This window comes from Pongo pygmaeus, chromosome 6 (genome assembly GCF_028885625.2).
Source record: "Pongo pygmaeus isolate AG05252 chromosome 6, NHGRI_mPonPyg2-v2.0_pri, whole genome shotgun sequence".
Taxonomy (NCBI): domain Eukaryota; kingdom Metazoa; phylum Chordata; class Mammalia; order Primates; family Hominidae; genus Pongo; species Pongo pygmaeus.
In genome coordinates, this window is record NC_072379.2 from 67627589 (window position 1) to 67653290 (window position 25702).

Sequence of the window (25702 nt, forward strand, 5' to 3'; positions counted from 1 at the left end):
TTGGAGTCTGAATTAATTACCTAGAGCTGCTATAACAGAGGACCACAAACTGCATGGCTTAAACAACAATAATTTATCTCACAATTTTGGAGGCTGGAAATTCGTGAGCATGGTGTCTGCAGGGTTGGTTTCTTCTGAAGACTCTCCTTGGCTTGCAGAATTTCACCTCCCTGTGTCTTCACATGGCCTTCCCTCTGTGTCTGCCTCCTAATCTCCTTTTCTTATGAGGACACCAGTCATATTGAATGAGGGCCTGCCCTAATGACCTCATTTAACTGTATTTACCTTTTTAAAGATTCTATCTCCAAATATAGTCACATTGTGAGGCACTACTGGGGATTAAGAGTTTCACATATGAATTTTTAGGGAACACAATTTGCCCCACAACAGAGTCCTTTTTTTCTGCCCAAGCAGTATTGAAAAGATGCTGCTTCAAGTACCCTAGGGGTAAAATTTCTTCCCTCAATTCCTACTGATATTACAGAAATCTTACAATGTATTTTACGGTCCTGACAATTACAGGTGGGATTCATAGGAGATATATTGACATGACTTTTGGATTTTAAACAGTGCTGAGATAATTAAGCAGAATCTGAATTAAGATTGGAAGTGGCCACCCAGGATATGATAACATTTAAATAACCTAGAAACTACTTTTTTAATTGCGTTAGGAGAGAGCAAGTGTTCTCATGGCTGTTCTTTCTCACATAGATTCACATAAACCATCCACAGCCCATCTGTAAACCTGCCTCATGTTTCCCCATAGCCTTTGTTTCTCACCTTTCCAACCAAGTAGCTGTGGCCCTCTCACTCCCACCTTATCCTACAAATGTAAACTTTATAGGGACAGGGCATTGTGTTTTTCAGTCACCTCTGTAATGTCAATGTTAAGCATGCAATGAAAACTACGTACATATTTGATAAATAAGTATTAAGGTTGTTGTTTTATATAAGAGGCTAAAGTTTGGACACCAAATTCCTCTTTATTTCATCTTGTACTTTTCCTATCACAGGAGCAATAAAAATGTCAGAGTTTCTTATGAGTCCAACATGTTTAGTAAAGCTAAAGCACTTAAATAAAGCTAAAGCATGGAAACTATGGTAGAAGTTGCAGTCAGATCAAAGAACATCTTGGTAGCAGCCATATCTGCGAGCCAATTGGCTCATCAGATTAACAATCAGATGTTTATAATGGGAATTAGTACTAGTAACTAGGCATATATATGCGTTATCTCTAATCCTTAAAGTAACTCATAGTGTGATATACATAACCTCCATTTCACAAATAAGGTAATGAAGTTCAGAGAGATTTGAATGACTTATCCAGGATTCCACAGTCATTTAACTGACAGACCCATGAGTTCTATTTAAGTCTCGCAGGTTTCAAACACCATGACTTTACCCCTTACTCAACGTTGTATCTCTCTAGTCAAAATGACCCCTCTAGTGGGGCTGGGGAGATCTAGCCAATTACAACCTAATAATATTTTTATATATTCTGCTTAAAAATTTTTCCAAGTAATATTTTTCTTGTTACTAAAGTTGAACAAACTATTGACTTCTTGTTGTAAATACAACATGTGTAATTAAAAGCTGGGTGGTATTTTCCGAAAAGAAAGGAGAACGATTTGTCTGTGCTCGACTGGTTTTCTCATAACTTGACTTCAACTAACCTTATTAATCAGGACAATGAAGAAAAATTCACAAGGCTCATGAGTCAGCCCATTTTAGATTCTCAGTGTCAGCATATGGTCTCAAAGCCCAAATGCATTATTTTCACATGGTGCATCTTTAACTGTTTATTACAGGGGAGGTAGAAGAAGAGGAAAGCATTCTTTTTTGTTATACATTTAGGAACACAGTTAAATGTCTTTATCCCCAAAGGCAACTTGGCAGTTTTGGGCTTAGTGCCCACATTGTTAAAGCTGCGTTTGTTCTCAAGCCCCTAGAAGGACTTTTTAATATTTTAAATATTCTAGTTTCTTCATGTCCCCTCCCTATCCTCCAGAGGAATTGTTTAAATCGTATGATTGATCTATTTTTAAGCAGCAATTCCGTTATGACTGTCCAGCAGGGAGACTTGTTTTCTTTTAACTTTATGGTACTTTATATAGGACCTTTTAGTCATGTTCATAGAAAATCAATCTATAATCCCAGTCTCATGTGTTTTTTTAATGCTTTATGAATTAAACATTGTATTGTATGCATATGACTGAAAACCTTTCTTTTCAACCACAGGAATAATAAGTTCTAAATATAAATTAAGTAAAAATTTCCCTTCCTTATTTAATTCTAGTGATTTAATTTCAATACGGGATAGGAAGAAATGTATTTGGATTTCATGATTCTTATTGTACATAGAAGATTTTAAATTAAATGGTTGGTGAATTGAACTAATATGCAGGCCATGTGTTTTGTTCACTTACCCAAGACCCCCATTTACTGCTACACATAGGTGAGGCCCTTGGCATCCAAGGTCAGTGCTTTTGATTCAAATCTCCCTTGTGCCAGCTCAGCAATGTGATACTGTGCAAGGTGCCCAGTCTCTCTACACGGTTCTCACATTTGCTAAGTGATGTTACCTATCCATAAAGGTGTGTCAGTTAAATGAGATTATCTATGTAAAAGATTTAGACTAGCATCTGGCACTTCATACTTCCTAAAAACTACTCAATCTTGTTATAATTGTGGTCATTATTATCACAGAAAACATGAAAATATCACCCTTCACTTTTGTGGAAAAGAAGAAAAGCTATTTTTCTGACCTTTTCCTTTCCAATTCTGTGCCTGTTGGAAACAGATTTTCTCAGCTTTCTGTCTAATGCCAGCATGGCTGCAGTAAAACTAACAGCACCAACTCACTACCTCAAATCTGAATTTGTTACTAGCGTTGGGGACACTTAAGTTCTTTCCAAGCTACAGTGAAAAGTGCAAAAGAGTGTGTGTGTGTGTGTGTGTTAGAGAGAGAGAGAGAGAGAGAGAGATGAGGGTTTGGAGGCTGGACTCCTAAATAATATTATTTCGGTGGGGTAAATTGTTTTCATCTTCAGCTCCTCCCTTTCTCTTGGTAAATCTAATTTACTTGCAGTGACTCACCGCAAGTGCAGCTGGAATAAGGATGGCTCTTCCCCAGCAATGGGAAGGGTTTTAAAGCTTTTTCTGTCTTAAAAATAATTTCCTTTTTTTTAAATCTGACCCAATAGAAATAGGTGGGTTTCTATTGGGTCAGAAGAAGACGTAGTCACTAACAAGTTAATATCTGATTTAATATTAAAATGAAACATTTTGGCACATTTATGCAAAAATTTTGGGATTATTGCCACTAGGTATAGACATGGAGGAATAGAAAAATAGATGTGAAGTAGATCTTGTATGTCACTCTTTGCAAGCCATGATACTTCTTTTGGCAATAGTCCTGCTACTTGTATGCATTGAAACCAGACAATCAACAACCAGAAAAACCTAGAAAACATAGTAAACTTCTTAGGGTGAGGGCAGTTAGCACATTATTTCATGTCTTGAGGGCAATACCATGCTTGCTACTCCAACAAATGGCACATGTTCAGTGCTGTCAGCCTTGAGGATTTGAGGCTGCCAGTGTTTCCTAAATAATGCTGAGTCAGTGTCTCTGCAGCACTTCAATTCTACAATTAAATATCTGATAAATAGCCATACTATCTGTTTTCTCTTCCCCACTATCCCCCTTTCACAGAAAATTTCACTTTTATTCTTCTTTCACAGACATAACTTGCGTAGGAGAGCTAGCAGAAAGTCACTGCATGAGAGTAAGTCAGGGGAAGCCCTCACCAGGACTGTTCCTTCTGCCTCTTCTTCGCAGTACCCGCACAGCACCTCTCTTCATTTCCACTAATATGTCAGCCACAGGAACAAGAACTTCTGCAAAGCACATTTTAGGCTTTGCTATGTATTAATTTATATACAGCTATGTATTAATTTATATACGTCTAAAAACTCTGGGCTTTTGAACTTGCTATCTTGCTCATCAGTGTCACATGAAATCTACTTCATCAATCAAATTAGAGGAAGTAATATGTTCTGCATTTTTACAAAATGTAAGACTCCCTCACAGTTCCTGAGATCTGAGTTTGGAACTGGAAATGAACCTTCCCAGAGCTAAGTTAAGTCTAATGTTGTCAAGCACAGAATCGTGATTCAGAGGGAAAAAAGAAAAGCATCCAACCAAGGTTTACTAAGTAAAAAATTTATCAGTTCTCTTAGTCAGCAAATGCTGCCTCAGAAGCCACGCTAATGAATTGCATGTTAATGAATCAGAAACAGAGGTGTAATTAACACAAGCCTTCAATGGGAAAAAAATACTTGGTCATATGCTTTTTCAAATTTTGTAAATATTGTTCAGTTCTACAAATGATACGTTAAAAAGTAGATTTTTTACAGCTTACTCAGGCATAGTACACATAGCATACAGTTCACCCATTTAAAGCATACAAACCAATGATTTTTAATATATTTACAGTGCAAAGACCAATACAGTACATTTTATAACATTTTTGTTATTTCAAAAATAAACTGATACTATTTAACTGTCACCTTTCTATGCTCCTATCCCCAACTCTTCCTAAACAATCACTAATCTACTTTTTATCTTTGTTGATTTGCCTATTTTGGACATTTTATATAAATGGAATTACACAATAGGTGGTCTTTTGTGACTTTTTTCACTTTGCCTAGTGTTTTCCAGGTTTATCAATGTTGCTGCACGTATCAGTACTTCAGTTCTCTTTATGACAATATATGAGTGTACATTTTGCTTATCCATTCATCAGCTGATGGAAATTTGAGTTCTTTCCCCTTTTCCCTGTTATAATTAATGCTGTATATAATTAATGTCTATATAATTATAGACATTCATGTACAAGTTTTAGTTTGGATGTATGTTTTCATTCCCCCTGAGTGTATGTAGCCAGGAGTGAGTTGCTGAGCCGTATGATAGCTCTATGCTTAACCATTTGAGGAACTACCAGAGTATCTTCCATAGTGAATGCACCATTTTACATTCCCACCAGTAGTGTATGAGTATTCCAATTTTTCCACATCCTTTTTAACACATGTTATCATCTAACTTTTTTATTCTAGCCATCTCAGTGGGTGTGAAGTGGAATCTTGTGGTTTCCATTTACGTTTCTCTGATGGCTAATGATGTCAAGCATCTTTTCATGTGCATCTCTCATGGCCATTAATACATCTTCTTTGGAGACCTGTATATTTTAATCATACCTATCTTTATAAATTGGGTTATTTTTCTTCCTATTGTTGAATTGTATGAGATATGTATGTTCTAGGCAAAAGTTTGTTACTATATATATGATTTGCAGATGTTTTATCCCATTCTGTGGGTTTTCTCTTCCTTTCTTGATATTGCTCTTTAAGTACAAAAGTTTTTGATTTTGATAATGTCCAATTTATCTATTTTTCTTTATTGTTCATATTTTTGATTTCATATCTAAGAATTTATTGCCAAATCCAACGTCATGAAGACTTATACCTAAGTTTTCTTCTAAGGGTCTTATACTTTTATACTTATATTGAGGTCTTTGACTCAATTTAAGTTAATTTTGATGTATGATATGAAGTATACACCTAACTTTATTCTTTTGCATGTGATTATCAATGTGTGCCAACACCAATTGTCAAAATAATTATTATTTCTCCATTGAATGACCTTGGAATCCTTGTTAAAAATCAGTTGACCATAGATATGTAAGTTTAGGTTCTTAATTCTGTTCATTTGATCTATATGTCTACGTCTATCCTTATATCAGCAGCATACTGTTTGATCAATGATGCTTTCCAGTTAAGTTTTGGAATTGGGCAATATGAGTCTTTCTAATTTAATCTTTATTTCAAGATTGTTTTGTCTATACTGGTCTCTTGAATTTCCACAGAGATTTTAGAATCAGCTTGCCAATTTCTACAAAGAAGTGAGCTGGAATTCCAATAGGGAGTGCAGGGAAATCTGTACATCCTTGGGCAGTATTGTCATCTTAAAAATATTAAGTCTTCCAATCCATGAATATAGGATATTTTTCCATTTATATAGATATTCTTTAATTTATTTCAACAATGTTTTGTAGTTTTCACAGTATGTCTTACTCTTCTTTTAAAATGTTTATTTCTAGTTATCTTATGTTTATGCTACTGTAAATCAAATATTTTTCTTAATTTCATTTTCATATTGTTCATCACAAGTATACAGAAAGACTATTAATTTTTAATATTGATTGTGCAACCTTACAGAACTCATTTATTAGTTCTGCTAATTATTTCTAAAGTGCATTTATATTTAGACATTTTTCCAAGATCAAGGCAGAATTCAAAAAATAAAAATTAAAATTAAAATAAATTTAAAGATATGTATAGATGGCCAGGCATGGTGGCTCATGCCTGTAATCCCAGTACTTTGGGAGGCCAAGGCCGGCAGATCACTGGAGCCCAGAAGTTCAAGACCAGGTTGGCCAACATGGTGAAACCTCATCTATACTAAAAATACAAAAATTAGCCAGGTGTGGTGTGGACCTGTAGTGCCAGCTACTTGGGAGGCTGAGGTACAAGAATCACTTGAACCCAGGAGGTGGAGGCGAAGGTTGCAGTGAGCCAAGATTGTGCCAGTGCACTCTAGCTTGGGTGACAGAGTGAGGCTCTGTCTCCAAAAAAAATGTATAGATAAGCTCTAGATGACTTTTCTTTCTTTATGTTACTTAATTGCTATGGCTAGAACTTCCAGTAGAATATGGAATAGAAGTGTGAGAGTGGACATCCTTGTCTTACTTCTGATCTTAGGTAGAAAAACCTCTAGTCTTTCACCATGAAGTGTTAGCTGTGGGTTTTTTGTAGATGCTCTTTATGAGGTTGAGAAGCTTACCTTCTATTCCTAGCTTGTTGAGTATATTTATTATGAAACAGTGTTGGAGTTTGTAGAATGCTTTTTCTGAGTCTATTGAGATGCTAATGTGCCTTTTGTATTTTATTCCGTTGATACGGTGTATTAACATTAATTAATTTCCAGATATTATACCAACCTGGCATTCCTGGGATAAATTCCACTATTGTGTATAATCCTTTTTCCATGTTGTTGGATTTGTTGGATTCACATGGCTAGAATTTTGTTGAAGATTTTTGTATCAATTTTTATGAGACATTGATCCATAGTTTTCTTTTGATGTCTTTGTCTTGTTTTGGTATCAAGATATCACTAATCTTATAGACTGAGTTGGGAAGTATTCTTTCATCTTTAATTTTTTGAAAGAGTTTGTGAATAACTTGTATCCTTCAAATGTTTGGTAAAATTTAGCTGTGAAGCCACATGGGCCTGGGCTTTTCTTGTGGATACATTTTGGATTATGAATTCATTTTCTTTACTTGTTATAATGCTATTCAGGTGGTATATTCTTGTGTTAATTCTAGTAGTTTGTGTTGTTCTAAAAATTTGTCTTTTTTATCTATAGTATTTGATATATTTGTAGATGATTCTTTTATTTCTCTATTGAGACAGGGTCTTGCTGTATCACCCTGGCTGGAGTGCAGTGATGTGCTCACAGCTTACTGCAGCCTAAACCTCCTCAGGCTAGGTGATCCTCCCATCTTAGCCACCTGAGTAGCTGGGACCACAGGCACATGCCACCACCCTCTGCTGAATTTTTTTTTTGGGGGGGAGCGTAGAGACAGGGTTTTGCCATGTCACCTAGGCTGGTCTTGAACTCCTGGCAGTTTGCCCACCTCAGCCTTCCAAAGTGCTGGGATTACAGGCATGAGCTACTGCACCTGGCCTGTATATGATTCTTTGTCATATTCTTTAGAATTAATTTTCTTTCTCTAAGGTTAGTTGATATGTCCTCTCTTTCATTTCTGATTCTATTAATTTAAGCCTCATCAATTTTTTCTTGGTCATTCTAGCTAAAGTTTCATCAGTTTTTGTTGATCTGTTCAAGAAACATTTGATTTCACTGATTCTTAGCTCTTATTTTTATATTATTGTTGTCAATTTCTGTTCTAATTTTTATTATTTCCTTTCTTCCATTTTAGGTTTACTGCGCTCTTATTTTTTTCAACATTTTAAGGTACGAGGTTAAATTATTCATATGGTATATTTCTTTATTTAACATACGCACATACAGGTAACTTTCCCAGTAAGTACTGCTTTAATTGTATTTTGTAAATTTTGGTATGTTGTGTTTTTATTTGTTTTCATTACAAAGTATTTTCTAATTTCCCTTTTGGTTTTTTCTTTAACTCATTAGTTATTTAGGAATATATTGTTTAATTTTCACATATTTGTGAGTTTTTAAAAATATCTGTAATTGACTTCTAATTTCATCCCATTGTGATTAGAGAACATACTTTATATTATTTCTACATTTTCAAATTTATTTTGAAAGTGTAAGTTTGTTTTATGGCCTAATGTATGTCTAACCTGAGGAGTGTTTCATGAGAACCGGCAAAAATGAATGTTCTGTCATTGTTGAGTGGAGTGTCCTATAGATGTCTGTTAAGTCTAATTTGTTTACAGTTTTGTTTAAGTCTTCAATTTCCTTGCTGATCTTCTGCCTAGCTGTTCTATCCATTATTGAAAGTGAGGTATTGAAGTCCCCAACTATTATTGTTGAGTTTTCTATTTCTCCCTTCATTTCTGTCAAGTTTTCCTTCATGTATTTTGGTACATTCATATTAGTTGTTTATAATTGTTATATCTTCCCAGTGAATTCACCCTTTTATAATTATAAAATTTATATCTTTATCATTAATAAAACTTTTTGTTTTAAAGTTTATTTCATCTCATATTAGTATAGCCACTCCAGCTTTCTTGTGGGTGCTGTTTACATTATATATCTTTTTTCATCCTTTTACTTTCAATCTGTTTTTATCTTTGACTCTAATGTGTATATACTGTAAACAGCATATAGTTGAATCTACCTGTTTTAAAAATCTAGTCTGACAACTCTGTCAATTGGTTGGGATATTTAATCTATTCACATTTAATGTTATTGATATAGTTGAATTTACATCTGCCAATTAACTTTTTGTTTTCTGTGTCTCTCATGTCTTTTTTGCTCTTCTGTTCCTCCTTTAGGGCATTTTTTTCATTAAGTGAATATATTCTAATATAACATTTTAATTATTTTAATACTTTTTTTCATCATATATTTTTAAAATTATTTTCTGACTGGTTACTCTAAGGCTTATTATATACAGCTTAACTTCTCAGAATCAGCTTTAGATTTATGCCAACCCAATCCAGTAATACATAGAAAAGTTACTGTTATACAGCTGTATTCTCTTTTTCCCTCTTTGTGCTATTATTATTATACATATTACATCTATAAATATTGCAAACTCAACAATACATTATTATAATTATTATTTTATACAATGTTATAATTTTTAAATACTGTGAGAGAAGAAAGAATAGCAAGTACATATTTACAGCTTTTGTTATTTAAATCTTATTTATAATTTCTGGTCCTCTTTATTTGTTCCTGTAGGTTAGAGTTATTATCTAGAGTCATTCCAATACATGTTTGTTTCCATCCATCTCCTTTGTGTTGTCAGGGTTAAATATATTGTCTTTCTTTATGTTATAGGCCCAATAATACACTACACACACACACACACACACACACACACACAAACACACACACACATAGTTTTATGCAAATTTATTTAAGTCATTTAAAAGAACTAAGGAGAATAAATACTTATTTATACTGTATTTAATAATTACAAAATTACCTTTACTGGCACTGTTTTTTCATGTGGATTCAAATTATCACCTGGAGTCACATCCTGTCAGCCTGAAGAAACTTCTTTAGTATTTCTAGTGAAAGGGAGATTTGCTAGTCAAAAATTCTCTCAATTTTTTTTATCTGTGATTATCTCTATTTCATCATGTATGTTATCCCACTACTTTTCAGCTTCTTTTTTTTTTTTTTGAGACAGAGTCTAGCTCTGTCGCCAGGCTTGAATACAGTGGCGCAATCTTGGCTGACTACAACTTCTGCCTTCCAGGTTCAAGGGATTCTCTTGCCTCAGCCTCCCGAGTAGTTGGGACTACAGGTGGCCACCACCATGCCAAGCTAATTTTTGTATTTTTAGTAGAGACGGTTTCACCGTGTTGGCCAGTATGGTCTCAATCTCTTGACCTTGTGATCTACCGACCTTGGCCTCCCAAAGTGCTGGGTCTAGTCTGTTTTTTTTTTTTTTTTTTTTTAAATGAGAATTCAGATGTTAATCTTACTGGGTTTCCCTTATAAGTGACATACTTTTTTTTCCTCTTGCTGTTTTTAAGATTTTCTTTTTGTCTTTGGCATTCAGCATTTTTTCATTTGTATGTTGAAAAGTTTTTTTTAACATTTTTATGTTTTTCTTTTTAATAATTGGACTCAGCCTAATGCACCCCGTGTTTATCCATTTTGGGGAAGTAAAACAACATATATTAATGAATATTATCCCAAATGTTTAATATGGCAAACCTTTACTCAAATAATAAAAGCATTAAGTATTCTCTGAGTTTTTGTTCTTATAAAACACATTTGAATAAAATGCATAACTTTGTAAACTCATGAGGTACCTTAAAAATATCCCCAGAAATAGGCCAGTGCACAGTGGGCAGGGAGCCAGGGCTGAATCTTGAAATAAAGCTCACACTCTTGAAATCCCTTTTAGGGTCACATTCTTGAAAAAAATCCCCTTTATACACAGTTGCTTTGTGTTCTCCCAGCAATGGTTCATCCCTTGGGCCTATGTTATTGTATTATATTTATTTTTCCCATCCCACATATTTGTGAGTTCTTTGGAAGTGGGTGCTTTGACAAGATCAGCTTCACACTCCCCAAACATAATACTTGGGACTAATCTAATCCCAAGTAATAGACCACTAATTCCAAACGTAACATATTCAGGTGAATTCATCCCTACTGACATAATTTATTGCCTCAGCACAGTACTATAGATTATTTATTTATTCCTTTATTTATTTATTCACAACCTGGGTGCCTTTAAGGAGGGCCTAAAACTTCCAGTTACCACAATGCCTCTCCCAAGGCCTTTTACCTTGATGTTCTCCAACTCCTGCTGCCTGGATGGTCCCTGGAAGTCCTGAGGTTTTTTATCCTTTTCAAAAATCATGTATGCAGACTAAACGACTGAGTAAATATTTAATTATATAGATCAAGTTTCTTAACCAAATATTCATGAGTTGGCTTCTGGTAGTTAATTTTTGTTCCTTTGGCATTTATAAAGAATATTATTGATACACATATATAAATGTATTTTCATGGAAAGAAGATCCACAATTTTATCAGTGATGAGTATAGGTAGCCACCGTATTTCCTCAATTGTAATATGCACCATTGATTTAGTAATAACAGTCTTTTGGAAAAATTAAAAATTAAATTAAATGTATGCTGTGTTTTTCAATTGATTTTACAATTCAATAACATTTTCTTCAATAGCACAATCAAATTTGATTATGAGACTTTTACAAATTTAAAATCTAAATAATATTTCTGGCACCAATACATAACTAACTGGGTTGAAAAAATCAATGGTAGGCAAAAGTATTTCTCTTAGGCATGGCTACATTTGTAACTGTATAGGAAGAAACCACAATTGGTGTTTCATTGGTTATTTTTCTACTTAGCAACTGGCAAAGTTTCTTTTGACAGTGATTACAAAATACAATCTTCACAAAGGTTAAAATTTTAATATGTTTTTGGAAATATGGTGTTTATGTAGTTGTAATTGAAGTTCTTTAGTCAGGAAATTAACCCATATTTATAATGAAAGCTGTATATGGTTTAATATACAGACTCTTAGGAAACAAACTGTAAAGGTTACATTGCTAATTTTGAGATAGTTTTCCAGTTTTTCCTTCCTAAAAGAGACTGGTAATTATTAGTTTGGCTGAGGGATGGCCTTTGCTAACTACAACTGTTTATTCTATTTTGCTATCCTTTCACAAATTCTGATCAGTGCTGGAACTTTAGCTTCCTAACTCAGGTACACTATTCCCAAGTTCCAATCTTTCCTCTTGCAATCTCTCCAAGTATAATCTTTGAATACGTATTCTTGGCTGCAATGCTCTAACTCATTGATTGTGCTGTGTTGGCAACAGTATGGTCTATGTAACGCTAAGACTGTGATACAGTGATGATGAAAAGAGTTTTCAAGGGCTCTATAGAGATGAGTCTCTCTTCTTATTTTGATTATGAAGTGAAATATGGATCACCAATTAGTAGAGTGTGATTGAATCATTTGGGCAGAACTACCATGGTTGCTTCAATACTATTACCACTTAATTGCTTCATATCTCAATGTGTGGCTTTCAATAGCAAGAATTTAGTTGACAAGAAGGACTTGATCTATTTAAAAGCATCCTAATAATGATAGGTTCAAATCTATAGTACACCTAATTACGAAGATGTAAGTTAGTTCCTCAACCATGTTATCATTCGTGGATAAAAATAGAACAGCAATTGAGATATTAGAGGAAGTTTTGGTTTTTCTTTTTTGTGTTTGATGGAATGAGAATATTATGCAAAGTATGACGTTTATCTTATGCCTTTTTCAAGTAGCATAAAAAGGTAAAATACATCTTCTGTTTTCCAATTTCATATGCTTTTTCTCTTAACTAACTATGCAATTTATGATGCCTTCCATGTATGATTGTTTTGATTCCTCCTCATTTTAAGGGACTATATCTTGCTTATCTTTGATATTCTAGAGTCAAGAATAATTACTAGCACATGGTAGATGCTTAGAAATTGTATGTTGAATATTATGAACACTTAGATATTGATTCTTAAATACGTAGTTTTTTTTCCCTTAAGAGGTTTTGTGAACTTCCAAATTTTATACTGAGTGACTTTATTTGAGAAAGTGTGCAATTCTGTCTTTATTTCACAGTTTCCAGTAATCTCAATTATCATAAAGAAGTTAAGTGAACCTTCACAAAATTAGTTCTGTTTATATTTGGTGTCCACGTATGTTAAGAAGTTCAAATGTACGGAACTATCTTCTCAGGCTTCTCTTTAGGAGAAAATGATGTTATAGGTGAATTTCAAGGTAAGAATATTGCCAGAAAGTGGTCCCAATTCAGACCCAAAGAGAGGGTTCTTGGATCTCACACAAGAAAGAATTTGGGGATTCTTTCCCCAAGTCCACAGAATAAAGTGAAAGGAAGTTTATTAAGCAACTAAAAGATGCCTACTCCATAGGCAGAGCAGCAGCATGGGCTGCTTGATTGAGTATACTTATGGTTATTTCTTGGCTATATGCTAAACAAGGGGTGAATTATTCATGAGTTTTCTGGGAAAGGGATGGGGAGTTTCTGGAACTGAGAATTCCTCCCCTTTTTAGACTATATAGGGTAACTTCCAGACATTGCCATGGCATTTGCAAACTGTGATGATGCTGGTGAAAGTCTCTTTTACTATGTTAATGCATTATAATTAGCATATAACGAGGTCACTTTTGTTGCCATCTTGGCTTTGGTGGGCTTCTTTATTGTACCCTGTTTATCAGCAGGGCCTTTGTGACCTGTATCTTGTGACCTCCTATCTCATCTTGTGACTATGAATGCCTAACCTCCTGGGAATGCAGCCCAGCAGGTCTCAGCCTCATTTTACCCAGCCCCTATTCAGTTGTGATTTGGAGTAGCTCTGGTTTGAATGCCTCTGACAGGAAAAATGATCAAACTAGGAATGTGTCATGGGGTCCTATACTCAGAGCAGATAATCAGACAGAAAGGTTAATAACTAAGGTTAGGAAAATGAGGTGTTGATGATGATGTGTGCAGATAGCAAGTGGTGAAGTCCACAACTGGGAAAATTGATAACGGGAGAGATGGAAGCTTATGAACAGATGGAAGCAACTGGTTGAATACAGAGGTCAAAAAGAGGTATGAATTTAGGATATAGGTTTAATTAGTACTTTGCATGTGTTTTGAAGACATGGATGGGAGCCCAAAGAAACAGTTTTTATTATAGATATCACAAAATTTTGCTTTTAATATTTTGGGTATTTAATGAAATTGTCTTATAGTCTTTTCTCTTGAAAGAAGGAGAAGAATCAACCTTTAGATACTCCTTCTAGATGTGTTTATACCATATTTAACTAATTAGTGAACTGAACAATCTAGTGGTATATATTTTTATGCCCATTTTACAGATAAGGAAAAGGAAATTCAATAAATTTAAATCCATCTAGTTAGGCAGTAATAGAGGTGGGATTTATACCACTCTGTTATACTACAGATGACAAAAATAGAAAATTCAAAGACTTCAGCTTCTACCATGAAAAAGTAATCAGTTCCAGTTTTGCCTTACTGCTATAAACAACTAGAGAACAGGACGAAAATATATGAAGCAATCATTTTTACAAATTGGACAGTAGGCAGTACAGGACTGTGATCTTTGAGAGAAGAGAAATAAACAAAGTGAGCTTTATGATTGCATCATCTTTCTGCCTAAAGGAATTTTCCGGACCATAAGACAGGGATGGGACCCAAGGAAAGCACGATGGTCTTGCTGGGTAAAAAAAGAGATTATTGTTCTGGGAGGCAAAGCCAACTGAACTCACAAAATCCCTCAGAGGAGAAAGGTGACTAGAAAAGGAACATTAGAGTCTGCATAGGGGTGACCTGAGTCTGTGACTGATTACTAAACTATGCATTTATAGGCTGGAACATGAGGTCAGGCTCAGAACTACTAGGGAGATGTAAGCTGAAAAATTCTTAGAGCTCACCTGCAAATGTCAGATATTTGTGTTCCAGCTAGTCAGAGGGAAGAATTGTTGAACATCTGGGGCATTCAATATTAAGTAATAAAATACAATGTGTTAATAGTAAAACTAAGCTAAATGTAGAATAAAGGATACTCTAGATCTGCTCTAATATGATTTTATTTTTATTGGTACATACTAAAATTTATACATACTTAAGGGGTATATGTGATATTTTGTTGCATGCAGATATGTGTGATGATCAAGTCAGGGTATTTAGAATATCCATCACCATTAGCATGTATCATTTCTGTGTTGAAAACATTTCAAGTCCTTACTTCTAGCTATTTTGAAATGAACAATACATTGTTATTAACTATAATCGCTTGCTGTAGTATCACACCTTAGAACTTATTCCTTCTAGCTAACTGTAATTTTGTACCCATTAACCAACCTCTCTTCATTCCCCCTCTCCCTACACACCCACAGCGTCTGATAACTATTATTCTACCCTCTACCTCCATGAAATCAACTGTTTTCGCTTCCACATATTTGCCTTTCTGTGTCTAATTTCACTTAGCACACTAACCTCCAATTCCACCCATGCTGCTACAAATGACAGAATTTTATTCTTTTTTAATAGCCAAATAATATTCCATTGCATAAATATACCACATTGTCTTTATCCAATCACCTATTTATGGACACTTGGGTTGATTTTGTATCTTGGCTATTGTGAACAGCACTGCAATAAATATGGAGCTGTTTGTATCCCTTAGATATACTAATTTCCTTTCCTTGGATAAATATCCAGTAGTAGGTTGGCTGGATTGTATGGTAGTTCTGATTTTAGTTTTTTGAGAAGTCTTCATATTGTTTTCCATAATGGCTATACTAATTTACATTTCCACTAATGGTGTATGAGAGTTTTTTTTCCTCGCATCCTCGCCAGCATTTGTTATTTTTTTAGTAATAGACATTTTAACTGGGGTAAGACAATATTTCTTTGTGATTTGATTTGTATTTCCTTGGTGATTCTTTTGAATGCTCAATACACTGTTGGCCACGTGGTTTTGTTTGTTTGTTTGTTTGTTTTTTTGAGAGATGTCTATTTAGATCCTTTGCCCACTTTTTAATGGGATTGTTTGGTGTTTTTTGTTAGTTTGTTTTGTTTGCTGTTGAATTGAGTTTTTGCATATTCTAGATATTACTCCCTTGTCAGATGACTATTTTGCAAGTATTTTCTCCATTCCATTGGTTGTCTTTTTATTCTTGATTAGTTCTTTTGCTGTGCAGAAGCTTTTTAGTTTAATGTAATCCCATTTGTCTATTTTTGGTTTTGTTGCCTGTGCTTCTAGGGTGTTAGCCATAAAATATTTTCCTAGACCAATGGCCTGGCATGCTTCCCCTTTATATTCTTCCAATAGTTTTATATTCTCAGGCCTTATGTTTAAGTATTTAATCCAATTTGAGTTGATTTATGTATATGGTGAGAGATAGGTGTTTAGTTTCATTCTTCTGCATATGGATATCTAATTTTCCCAGCACCATTTACTGAAGAGGGTATCTTTTCCCTAGTGTATATTCTTGGCACCTTTATCAAAAGTCATATGGCTGTAAATACATGAGTTTCTTTCTGGGTCTCTATTCTTTTCCATTGACCTATGTGTCTGTTTTGGCACAAATATTGTGATTTTTTTGGACTCTAACATTGTAATATATGTTAAAGTCCGGTAGTGTGGTGCTTCTGGCTTTGTTTATTTTTTTCAGGATCGCTTTGGCCATTTAGACTCTTCTTCGGTTCCATACATATTTTAGGATTGTTTTTTCTATTTCTGTGAAAAGTGCTATTGGTATTTTGATAGAGCTGGCAATGAATCTGTAGATTGCTTTGGGTATTATGATCATTTTAACAATATTAGTTTTTCCAATCCAAGAGCATAAGATGTCTTTTCATTTGTTTATGTTCTGTCCAATTTCTTTCATCAGTGTTTTGTAATTTTTTTTTTTTCTGGAGGTTTTCATGTACTTGGTTAAACTTATTCCTAGTTTTTTTTTTTTTTTTTTTTTCTGGTGGCAATTGTAAATGGGATTGCTTTCTTGATTTCTTTTTCAGCTAGTTCATTATTAGTGTTTATAAACATTACTGATATTTGCATGTTGATTTTGTATCCTATAACTACTGAATTATCTATCTGATTTTTGATGGAGTCTTGAGGTTTTTCTCAATATACAATAATGTTATCTGAAAAGAGGATCTATGTGACTTCCTCTTTTCTAATTTGAGTGCCTTTTATTTTTTCTGTTACCTGAGTACTGTGGCTAGGACTTTCAGTACAAGGTTGAATAGAAGTGGTGAAAGTGGGCATCCTTGTCTAATTCTACTTCTTAGAGTAAAAGCTTTCATATTTTACCCATTCATTATGATGTTAGCTATGGGTTTGACACATACGGCCTTTTTTAGGTTGAGGTATATTCCTTCTATGGCTAGTTTGTTGAGCATTTTTATCATGAAGGAATGTTGAATTTTATCAAATGCGTTTTCTGTATCTATTGAGACAATCATATGGTTTTTGTCCTTCATTCTATTGATATGATGTGTCACATTAATTGATTTGCGCATGTTGAGCCATCCTTGCGTCCCTGAGATAAATCTCACTTGATCATGGTGTTTTGGGTTTTTCTGATTTGTTATTGAATTTGGCTTGCTAGTACTTATTGAGGATTTTTACGTATGTGTTCATCAGGGATATTGGCCTGTAGTTTTTTTTGTTGTTGTGACCTTGCCTGGTTTTGGTTTCAAAGTAATACTAGTTTTGTAGGATGAGTTAGGAAGAATTCCATTCTCTTCAGTTTTTTAGAATACTTTAAGAAAAATTTTCTTAATATTCTTCTTTATATGTTTGGTAAAACTTGGACTTTTCTTTTTTGGTAGACTTTTTCTACTATTTCAATATTATTACTCATTATTGGCCTGTACAGGTTTTCTGTTTCTTTATGGTTCAATATGGCAGGATGTATGTGTCCAGGAATTTATTCATTTTCTCTAGGTTTTCCAGCTTATTAGCATATAGTTGTTCACAGTAGTCTCTGATGATTTTTTGTATTTCTGTGGTGTCAGTTGTAATGTCTCCTTTTTCTTTTCTGATTTCGTCTGAGTGTTCTCTTTTTGTCTTGGTTAGTCTAGCTAGCAGTTTGGCAATTTTATTTATCTTTTCAAAAAATCAACTTTTTGTTTTGTCAATCCTTTGTATTTGTTTTTGGTCTTTGTTTGGTTTTGCTCTGATCTTTATTATTTCTTTTAAAAATTTTGGGTTTTGTTTCCTCTTGCTTTCCTATTTCCTTGAGGTGCATCTTTAGGTTATTTATTTGAAGTCTTTCTACTTTTTTGATATAGGTGTTTATTGTTGTAAACCTCCCTCTTAGCACTGCTTTTGCTGTATTCCATAGGTTTTGGTACGCTATGTTTCCTTTTTCATTTATTTCAAAAACTTTTTTTTTTATTCTTAATTTCCTCACTGACTCAATGGTCATTCAAGAGCATGTTGTTTAATTTCCATATATTTGTACAGTTTCCAATGTTTTTATTGTTACTGATTTCTAGTTTTATTCTATTGCGGTCGGAAAAGATACTAGATAGGATTTTACTTTTTAAAAATTTGTTGAGATTTGTTTTGTGGCCTAATATATCATTTATCCTAGAGAATATTCCATGTGCTGATGAGAAAAATATGTATTCTGAAGTTGTTGTATAAAACGTTCTGAAAATGTCTATTAGGCCCACTGGTCTAAACTGCAAATTAAATTCAGTCTTTCTTTGCTCATTTCCATATAGATAGCCTAACTATCGCTGAGAGTGGGGTGTCAAAATTCTCAACTATCACCATATTGGGTTTATATCTCCCTTCACACCTAATAATGTCTGCTTTATATATCTGGGTGTTCTGATGCTGGGTGCATATATATTTAGAATTGTTACATCCTCTTGTTGAATTGATTCCTTTATCATTATATAATGACCTGTTTGGTCTCTTTTTACTATTTTTGACCTAAAGTTACTTTTTAGAGATATAAGTATAGCTACTCCTGTGAGCTTTATTTCCATTTGCATGTATTTTTTTTTTATTCCTTTACTTTCCTCCTATATGTGTCTTTCCAGGTGAAGTGAGTTTCTTCTTGGCAGCATACAACTGGGCCATGTTTTCTTATTCATTTAGACAGTTTATATCTTTTAGGTGAAAAATTTAATCTGTTGACATTCAAGCTCATTATTTATATGAGAGGACTTATTCCTGCCATTTTATTAATTGTTTTCTGGTTTTTTTTTTTTTTTGTATATTCCATATTCTTTTCTTTCTGTCTTACTGTTTGATTCCTTTTTTTTTTTTTTTTTTTTTTGTAGTGGGGACATTTGTGTCCTTTCTTTTTCTCATTTGTGTGTTTACTCTACCAGTTAGTTTCATGCTTTCACGCATTTTCATGATGGCAGATATAGTCCTTTCACTTCCAGGTGTAGAATTCCCTTAAGCATTTCATATAGGTCTAGTTTAGTGGTGATGAATTTCTTCTGTTTTTACTTGCCTGAGAAAGTTTTTATTCCTCCATCTTTATGAAGTATAACTTTGCTGAGTATACTATGCTTGAATGACAGTTGTTTCCTTTAAGCACTTTGAATATATCATCATATTATCTCCTGGACTGTAAGGTTTCTCCTGAGAAATTCACTTTTACTCTAATGGGAGTTTCTTTATATGTTACTAGGTATTTATCTCTCACTTTTTTTTTTAAGAAATTTCTCTTGGTCTTTGACTTTTGACAGTTAAACTGTAATGTGCCTAGAAGACCTTTCTGGGTTGTATCCCTTTGGGGTTATCTGAGCTTCTCATATCTGAATGTTTAAATCTCTTGCTAGACTTGGGAAGTTTTCAGGTATTATTTTGTTAAATAGGTTTTCTGTGCCAGTACATTTCTCTTCAATTTCTGGTTAGTGGGTTCAAGGAAGCCTATTCTTGGGGCTCCAGATGGCTTATGTGGGTGCCCATAGTGACAGTGGTGGGTCAGGCATGAGGGTGAGTTCTTGAGCCCCTGAGCAGCATGTATGTTATGGGTGATTGTAGTAGTGGTGGCTGGACGGTCCTTGGGCTTCCAGGTGGTACTTGCTCGTGTTAGTGGTGGCAGTGAGGCACAAGTGGGCCAGTCCCCAGGCCTCCATGTAGCATGTGTATATGGATATCAGCAGTGTTGATTGTGGCATGCTGCTCAGGTTGATCCTCAGACCCCCAGGAGAACTGCCCATATTCCAGTGGTGGTAGATGGGGCAGAGTAATCTCCAGGCCTCCAGGTGGCATGCTTGGGCAACAGCCACAGGTTTTCTGGACCTGTTGTTAGGCCTTCTGGTGGGGTGCATGTGCCACTGGGGTGACTGATGAGGTGGGCAATCCCAGGCCTCCAGATAGTGAGCCCAAGAACTAGGAGAGGGTGGTCCCAGGTAGGCAAGAACCTATTCTCAGGTTCCCCCAATGGTGTATATAGGCATCTCTGTTAGGCAGGGCAGAGCAAGCTCCAGACACATTAGGTGCCAGCTGTGGCAGGCATTCTGAGGCTGTAATTAGAATGCATAAATAGAAGATGAGAAAAATGGATAAATCAAAGATGAGAAAAATAGAAAAAATGAAACAAACTCTATCATATCAGTGCTTGCATTAATTAAATATAATCTAAACGTTCTAGTTAAGAGGCAGAGATTATGGAATATTTTATATATACAGGCCCAAATATATGCACTCTATTAAAATATTTTACAATATATGAAATCATAATATATAAATATGTTTCATTGTATATACATCATACAAATGTTAAAAGTAAAAGGATGGGAAAGATATACCATGCAAACATGTTACATGATAACTCCGAAATGATTATATTAATATCTTACAAAGTAGACTTAACAAGAAATATCGAGGATAAATAGAGATTATTTAATAATAATAAAAAGACAATCCATCAAGAAGACATAAAAATTTAAAATATGTTTGCACCCAGTAACACAGCTTCAACATGGCTGCTTCAAGTATTGACAGAACTGAAAAGAGGAATAAACAGATCCACAATTATAGTTAAGATTCCAGTAACTGGTAGAAAATGTACCCAGCAAATCAGTAAGGATACAAAAGACTTGAAAATAGTATCAACTAACTTGAACTAATTGGTGATTATAACATATAGTAAGCAGAATATATAAATTCTTTTCAAGAACACATGGAACATTCACAAATATATACCAAACTCTTGGCCATAAAGAGTCTCAAAAATGTAAAAAAATTGAAATTATACAGATTATCTGTGCTTAACTCTGATCACAATGAAATTAAATTGAAAATGGATAGCCAATAGTTACTTTATAAATATTCAAATATTTAAAAATTAAATAACCCTCTTCTAAATAACCACAGTTAAAGAAGTCACAAATTAGAAAATATTACAAATTAAATAGACATGAAAACACAACATATTAAAATTTGTGAGATGTCACTAAAGCACTGCTTACAGGGAAATTTAAAATTTAAATGCTTATTTTAGTAAAGAAACAAGGTCTAAAATACATGATCAAGGCTTCTTCTAAACAAAATAGATAAATAAAAGTAAACTAAACCTAAATTAAGTAGAAGAAAGAAAATAGAAATAAGACAAATATTAACAATAATAACATCAATGAACCAAAAGGCATATGATGTTTCTAATTTCTAGCATTTCTTGTTCTTTCTTAGAGTTTCCTTCTCTTTAGTGGCATTACCCATAAGTCATTGAATGCTGTCTAATTTCCCATTAGGGACCTTACATATTAGAGTTATTTTTAAACCTCAGATTAATTCAAAATCTGTGCCATATCTGGGTTGCATTCTGATGCTTGCTTTGTTTCTTCATACTGTGGATTTTTAGCTTTTTAGTCTTTAGTTGTTTAACATGCTTTGCAATTACATTTGTTAAAAGCTGGACATGTTGTATCTAGTAATAGGCCTTTAATGTAGAGTTTTATGTTAACTGTAGATGTAGATGACAGAGCATTCGAATTCCTCTAGTGTCTTCCCTGTTGATTTTGGACTTCCCTGAGGACTCCTCCCCACAAAGAGCCTGTGCCTTGCAGCTTGTTCATCCATAGCAGACTATCTTGAAAACAGAGCCCTCTTGTGTGGTGGTAAAGTCTAGTGGGAAGGGGGGAAGTCTTACAATTAAATATTAATCATTTAGTGTGTCTGTGTTCCTGAGCTATGACTTCACAAGTTTTTCTTAGCTATTTTCCCCCACCCACTTAGGTGAAACAGGAAGTCTAAAGGGGCCTAGGGTGGGAGAAATGTCATTCACTCAGTGGGATAATGCTCTGGTAAAGTCTTTCATGTTAAAAGTAAAAGGATTGGAAAGCTATACCATGCAAACATATTACATGATAACTCTGAAATGATTATATTAATATCTTACAAAGTAGACTTAATAACAAGAAATATTGGGGATAAATAGGGATTGTTTCATAATAATAAAAAAGCCAATCCATCAAGACGGCATAAAAATTTAAAATATGTTTGCACCCAGTAACAGCTTCAACATGGCTGCTTCAAGTATTGACAAAACTGAAAAGAGGAATAAAGAAATCCACGATTATAGTTAAGATTCCAGTAATTGATAGAAAGGAGTAGGGAGATAATTGATAGAAGAGAGTAGGGAGAGTAGGCCTTTGTTATGGAGAACATTCTAAGTGCATTTCAAAATGATAACTCTTCCTTTACCCTGCCAGAGCCACAAGGGTACCTTTCTCTACTCTTCACCGTAAGAATTTGATGGGGTTCCTGGGGACAAACATACAGAAATGCAGAGACTCACTAAGACTGCAGCCCCTAATGGATTCCTACTCTCACATTAGTCCAAATTTAGCCTCCAACAATTTATCAAAATTGTAATTTAATCGTTCCTACACATTTATGGCTCCAACGGCTTCGGCTTCCAATTCATAGATCTCAGCAGTGAACTTCTAAATTCTCTTGTCTCCAGATTCATTGTGCTCATTTGCTCTTAGGTCTTACCTTTCCAGTGGGCCCAAGAAAGTCATTGACTTTTGGTTCATTCAGTTTATTGTTTCTTGTTTTAAGGATGAAAATAATGACATCCAATCTCTTTGCATATTGGAGATAAATTCAGAGTCCCATCCATTGAGTTTTTAAATTTCAGTTATTATAATCTTTAGTTCTAAGACATCTCTTTGGTTCTTTTTCATATCTTCTATTTCTTCTTTGAGACTTCCTATATTTCATTTGTTCCAAGTGTATTTGTAATTGCTCACTGAAGTATTTTTATGATGGCAGCTATAAAATTCTGGTCAGATAATTCCAACAACTATCATCTTGTTGACATCTCCTGATTGTCTTTTCTCATCAGTTTGAGCTGTCCCTGATTCTTTTCATGGCAAGTGAGTTTTTCATTGATACCTGGATATTTTGTGTATTACGTTACAGAATTTTGGATCGTATTTAAATCTTCCATTTCAACAAGCTTCCTCTGACCCCACTCCATTGAGTGCAGGAAGGTGCCACATCATTACTGCCAAATTACAGTGAAAGTCCAGGTTTTTCACTTGGCCTCCACTGACATTAGGAGTCAGGAGTAGGGGACCCGCATAGGTCTTTGCTGACACTACTCTGGCCACTTCTTGGGTCCTGATGTTACTAGCTAGCCTATCTTCTTTCTATCTTTTATGTTTGTTTTTTATATGACATACAGGCTTTTAAATGAATTTCATTTTTCCCAAAAATCAATGATGCTACACACACAAAGAAGGCATAAAAAGATTATTACTCATGTAATGAAACTTTTTGAGGAGAGATGTGGAAAAGGGCTTGAGAAAACAAGGGAAGAAGATGAGCTTTCAGCTTTATGGCAGTTGGGAGTGGGGCTGAGGGAAGAGTTCCTGTCTGTGAGCCTAGGCTTATACAGTTTGAAATTCCCACTGGCACCAAAGGAGGGAGCACCTAAGCTTTCTCATCAGCATCCCTATATAATGGAGCAAAAGGGGTAGGAGGTGGAGTGAGACTTAAAAACTGTCAAAAATTAAACATTAAAGTAGAGTCCAGACTCTTTATTACACAACCCAAATGTACATCATGGTGACTATATAAAGCAATTGTGACGTATGTATACAATGGAGTAGTATTCAAAAATAAAAATTAATGGACTGCTCACATATGGAAAAACATGGGTAAATCTCAACAAGATTTTTTGACAAAAGAAGTAAGACAGAAAAGAAAACATCCTATGTGATACTATTTGCATGAAATTCTAGAACGGGTAAAACTAATCTAAATTGACAAAAGAAGTGTGCCTTTGTTTACTTGGGCTTGGGGAAGGGGTTATTGACTTCAAAGGGACAAGAGGGAACTTTTTTGGATGATGGAAATGTTCTATATCTTGAATGTAATGTTGATCATGTTTGAATATATTTCCCAAAACATGTGGAACCTGACACTTGACATAGCTAGAATTTTTTATATGTAAATTATACGTCAATAAAGTTGAATAGAAAAAGAGGAACCTTACAAATGAAGAAATAAAAATGAAGTATAGACATGTGAAAATATCTAGCCTTGCAAATCATACTAGCAATTAATTTGTATTTTGATTAAGTTTTTAAAAATGGTATAGATCAAAGTGATTCAGTTTAAATTCTGATAACCACTTATTAGCTAATAGATTAACTTGGGAAAATTACTTGATCTCTCTGTGTTTTTTTTCCTACTTCAGTAAATGGGACAAATATTAGTTAATACCTCAAGAGTTATTTTGAGTACTAAATGAGTAAATGTACCATAGTGCTTAGAACAGGGCCTGGGAAAAAATAAGCCAATGTTAAATATTAGCTTTACTATGTTTTTACAAGCCTCTAGGGAAATGGATACTTTCATGCACAGTTGCTGGAAATGTATATTATTGCATTTTTTTGAGGTCACTTCATATAAAATCCCTTTAAAATGTGCATTAATTTGGCCACCATTTCCATCCCTGGGAATGCATACTACATAATTAATTGTGTGCAACTGCAAATTTTCTTCAAGGATATATAATTACATCATTGTTTATAGAAAGAATAAAAGGAAGTAGCACAAATATCCACATTTCCAAATATAGGAAATTAAGTTATGGTGTAGTCATATATGACTTTCTTGAATTTCCATAAAAACATGTACCAACATACAACAACACTATAAATTAGTGTAGAAAAAATTTCAGGTTAATAATTAATGATGAATCAATGCAAAAACATTGGATACATAACAGCAAGAAAAAAGTAAAATGCTAAAATAACCTATGTAAAAAATTTTAGTACTAAAAGGGAGAATTTATACAGAAAAAAATAGTCATATCTAGCTGTGATTTGCTAGCTTTATGATCATCAATAATTCACATAACTTTTTAGAGCTTCAGTATTTCTAAGGGTTAAAATAGGGAAAATTATACAAGGATATATATATATATAAATTTCTTAGATTTTGTGAATATATTAATTGAGGTGTCACATATTAATAAAACATGTTAAGTGATGAAAAATGGTGGTTATTATTATTCAAATCAATTTAATAAGACATGAGTAGATTAACATGCTCTTTTTGGGGGATAGTAAAACTAAATATTATAAAGATGCACAGCCTAGCAAAAATTTAAGAAGCATCACAGAAATCCATTTATAACTCTAATAAGATATTTACTGAAATACTTGCTACATTCATTTGGCAAAACAAACAGTAAACATATCTAAGAACATTAAAAAAAATAGGACAAAGAGATGAGTCTTAAAAAGTGTTTTAAAGCTACAATAATTAAAGCAATGTGGCTATGAAGAAATCAGTAAAATGGGAAATTATAATGAAAATATATTTTTATCTATTCATATTGATTTAGATCT

The 25702-nt window shown here is 34.0% G+C and overlaps 1 long non-coding RNA gene across 2 annotated transcripts in view; it reads left to right on the forward strand.

Moving 5' to 3' along the window:
• Positions 1 to 25702, forward strand: part of LOC134739861 (uncharacterized) — a 93267-nt gene that overhangs the window by 13350 nt on the left and 54215 nt on the right. For both annotated transcript variants that reach the window (XR_010126919.1, XR_010126920.1), the window contains exon 2: positions 8062 to 8096. This is a non-coding gene — a long non-coding RNA (uncharacterized LOC134739861). The remainder of the gene's footprint in view (positions 1 to 8061; positions 8097 to 25702) is intronic.